The following is a 4,570-nucleotide window of genomic DNA, read 5'->3' on the forward strand; positions in this document are numbered from 1 at the left end:
GAGCATAACTAGTTAACTCAATTGGATCGGGTAAAACTATAGGCATTTTCCAATGGTTGAAAGATAGGACAAAATCACATTTATATTAAATCTTGGGCGATTTAGCCAAAGCTAACTCAAGTTTTAATATAAGTGAGGATCTTGATCTTATAAACAAGAGTTGCATAGAGATGTAATTGATAATGAGTTGTCTACCGATCATACTAAGTCTTGTGCGATTTAGCCAAAGCTAACTCAAGGCGTAGTATGATGTGGATCTTGTCCCGCAAGAATTATAGTTAGTTGGTTAGAATCTAGTAAGTGTGGTTGGATGACATCCATGACTTGATTCTACAAAAGTTCTATAATTCAGTGGGAGCATCATTTAATTAAAGGCCTAATTAAATGCTAGTTGGAATATGATATTTATTTTCTACATTATTTCTGTTGTAGATTGCCATGTCGACAAACACGAACACCTTCTCCCGGCATTCTGTCCTTGACAAGGACAAGCTCAATGGAGCTAATTTCCTGGACTGGTACAGGAATCTGAGAATTGTTCTCACTCAAGAAAGAAAACTGTACGTTCTGGAACAACCCATTATGACGGCACCTCCTGCCGCTGCCAGGTGAGCTGACCGAGATGCTTATAAGAAGCATCAAGATGCCACATTAGATGTGTCATGCCTCATGCTCTCAACCATGAACTCTGAGCTTCAGAAGAAACATGAGTTGATGTCAACTTATGATATGGTTGAACATCTTCGTCAACTATATCAAGGACAAGCGAGACACGAGAGATTCGAGATCTCCAAGGTACTATTTCAGTGCAAGATGCAAGATGGGACTCCCGTAGGACCATATGTGCTCAAGATGATTGGGTACATAGAGAACCTACAGAGGTTGGGATTCCCACTTGGCCAAGAGCTGGCCACATACTTGATCTTGCAATCCTTGCTAGAGAGTTACAATCAATTTGTCATGAATTACAACATGAACGAAATTGACAAACCACTGCCCGAGCTTCTAAGCATGTTGAGAACTACTGAGCTAAACCTTAAGAAGGTAAAGCCCAACTCTATTTTGATGGTGCAAAAGCATAAAGGCAAGGGTAAGCCTAAAGGTAAGGGAAAGTCCCAAGCCAAGGGCAAAGGCAAGATAATAAAACCTAAAGGAGGGGTTGCCAAGGATGCTACCTGCTTCCACTGCGGTCAGACCGGGCACTGGAAGAGGAACTGCAAAGTATATCTGGAAGATCTTAAGAAGAAGAGAAGTGAGACTTCTACTTTAGGTATATATGTTATAGAAGTCAATCTATCTATTTTTGCATCGTGGGTATTGGATACCGGATGTGCTTCTCACATTTGTACTAATGTGCAGACGCTAAGAAATAGCAGGACATTGACGAAGGGCGAGGTGGACCTACGAGTAGGCAATGGAGCACGGGTTGCTGCTGTTGCTGTAGGAACTTACTATCTATCTCTGCCCTCTAGGCTTGTACTAGAATTAGATGAATATTGTTATGTGCCTGCTCTTACTAAGAACATTATTTCAGTTTCTTGTTTAGATAAGAAAGGTTTTTCATTTATAATAAAGAACAAATGTTGTTCCGTCTATTTAAACGATATGTTCTATTGTAGTGAACCTCTGATGAACGGACTCTATATTCTAGACTTAGATAACCTCATCTATAACATAAGTACCAAAAGGTTCAAGTCTAATGAAATAAACCCAACCTATCTCTGGCATTGTCGCTTAGGTCATATAAATGAGAATCGCTTATCCCAGCTCCATAAAGATGGTTTGCTGGACTCATTTGATTTTGAATCATATAAGACATGCGAGTCATGCCTACTGGGCAAGATGACCAAGACTCCCTTTAGTGGACACAGCGAAAGAGAGACTGACTTGTTAGGACTTATACATAGTGATGTATATGACCCTTTCAATGTCGCTGCCAGAGGTGGTTATAGGTACTTCATTACATTTACTGATGACTTCAGTAGATATGATTATGTGTATTTGATGACACATAAGTCTGAATCCTTTGAAAAGTTTAAAGCATTCAAGAATGAAATACAAAACCAGCTTGACAAAAGTATTAAGATACTTCGATCAGATCGAGGTGGTGAATACCTTAGCCATGAGTTTCATGACTATCTAGCTGAGTGTGGGATTCTATCCCAACTCACTCCTCCTGGAACACCACAGTGGAATGATATATTTGAAAGGAGAAATCATACCCTATTATATATGGTGCGATCTATGATGAGTCACACAGATCTTCCTATATCTCTTTGGGGCTATGCTCTAGATACAACAGCCTTCATACTTAACCGTGTTCCATCCAAGGCTGTGATAAAGACATCATATAGGATATGGACTGGGAGAGATGCCCATGTGTCTTTTATGAGGATTTGGGGTTGTGAGGCTTACGTTCGATGTCAGGTCTCGGACAAACTGGGACCTAAATCTGATAAGTGCTATTTTATTGGATATCCCAAGGAAATGAAGGGATATTACTTCTACATTCCCAGTCAACATAAAGTAGTTGTGGCTAAGACTAGGGTATTTCTAGAAAGGGACTTTGTTTCTAGAAAAACTAGTGGGAGTACGTTCAATCTTAAAGAAGTTCAGGATATGGACCATAGCACTGAAGCCTTGATGGAAGTTGAACTGGAATCACAAAGTGTTGTGGATGATGAGATTGTTCCACAAGGAGTTGAGGAACAACAATCAGTTCAAGTAGACCTACCTCTTCGCAGGTCTGATAGGGTACGTCGTCAGCCTGAGAGATACTCATTTCTCTTGTCTGACCATGATGACGTTATGCTCATTGAGAATGAGCCTACCTCATATCAGGAAGCTGTGATGAGCTCAGATTCTGAGAAATGGCTAGAGGCCATGAGATCCGAGATGGAATCCATGTACACCAACCAAGTATGGACTTTGGTTGATCCACCTGAAGGGGTCAAACCCATTGGGTGTAAGTGGGTCTTTAAAAGAAAGACTGATATGGATGGACTTATATATAAGGGTCGTCTGGTAGCTAAAGATTTCAAGTAAATTCATGGTATTGACTATGATGAAACCTTTTCACTAGTAGCAATGTTTAAGTCAATTCGGATCATGCTTACTATTGCAGCATACCACGTTATGAGATCTGGCAGATGGATGTCAAAACCACATTTCTGAATGGAAACTTGCTCGAGGATGTGTACATGACACAACTTGAGGGTTTTGTAGATCCACAGCATACTGGCAGAGTATGCAAGCTGCATAAGTCCATTTATGGACTAAAGCAAGATTCTCGGAGCTGGAATCTTCAATTCGATGATGCAATCAAATAGTTTAGTTTCTTCAAGAATGAAGATGAACTTTGTGTCTACAAGAAGGTTGTAGGGAACACAATTGTCTTCCTTGTGTTGTATGTGGATGACATACTGCTCATTGGGAACAACATCCCTTTGCTGCAGTCTGTAAAGACTTGGCTAGGGAATTGTTTCTCAATGAAAGACTTAGGTGAAGCAGGCCGTATTCTAGGCATCAATATCTATAGAGATAGATCTAAGAGATTGTTTGGCCTAAGTCAGAGTACATATATTGACAAGGTATTACTACGGTTTGCCATGCAGAATTCTAAGAAAGGTTTTCTGCCAATGTCACATGGTGTGAGTCTCTCGAAGACTCAAGGTCCCTCTTCTAGAGAGGAGAGAGACCGCATGGATAAAATCCCTTATGCTTCAGCTATAGGATCTATTATGTAGGCCATGCTATGTACTCGTCCTGATATTTCATATACTTTGAGCATGACGAGCAGATACCAGTTAGATCCAGGTGAAGGTCACTGGATAGCGGTCAAGAATATTCTTAAGTACTTGAGAAGGACTAAAGAATATTTCTTGATATATGGAGGTGATGATGAGCTAGCTGTAAAGGGTTACAGTGATGTCATCTTCCAAACTGACCAGGATGATTATAGATCACAGTCTGGGTTCATGTTTTGTTTAAATGGTGGTGTTGTGAGCTGGAAGAGTTCGAAGCAGGACACAGTTGCTGATTCTACAACAGAGGCCGAGTATATTGCTGCATCAGAAGCAGAAAAGGAGGCAGTTTGGATCCGCAAGTTCATTACTGAGCTTGGGGTGGTTCCTAGCATAGCTGATCCTATAGAGCTCAATTGTGACAATAATGGAGCAATTGCACAGGCTAAGGAACCTCGCTCACACCAGCGAACCAAACACATACTACGACGCTTCCATCTCATTCAAGAGATTATCGATAGAGGAGATGTGAAGATTTGCAGAGTACCCACAGGGGCTAACATCGCTGATCCCTTGACTAAGGCTTTGGCACAGAGAAAGCATGATGGTCACACTAGGTCATTGGGCCTTAAAGTCTACACTGATTGACACTAGTGCTAGTGGGAGATTGTTAGTTAGAGCCCTAGAGCCAATCATGTGATGATTGTTGTATGGACTTGATGTATCATATTCCTATATGTTTATAAAGGCATTTATTTATGGTTATTATACTTACTTGTATTGGTGCCAAATAACTAAGTATAATAGCGTCCTTGAGTAGAAGATTC

The sequence above is a fragment of the Zingiber officinale genome, chromosome 2A, assembly GCF_018446385.1.
Source record: "Zingiber officinale cultivar Zhangliang chromosome 2A, Zo_v1.1, whole genome shotgun sequence".
NCBI classification, from domain to species: domain Eukaryota; kingdom Viridiplantae; phylum Streptophyta; class Magnoliopsida; order Zingiberales; family Zingiberaceae; genus Zingiber; species Zingiber officinale.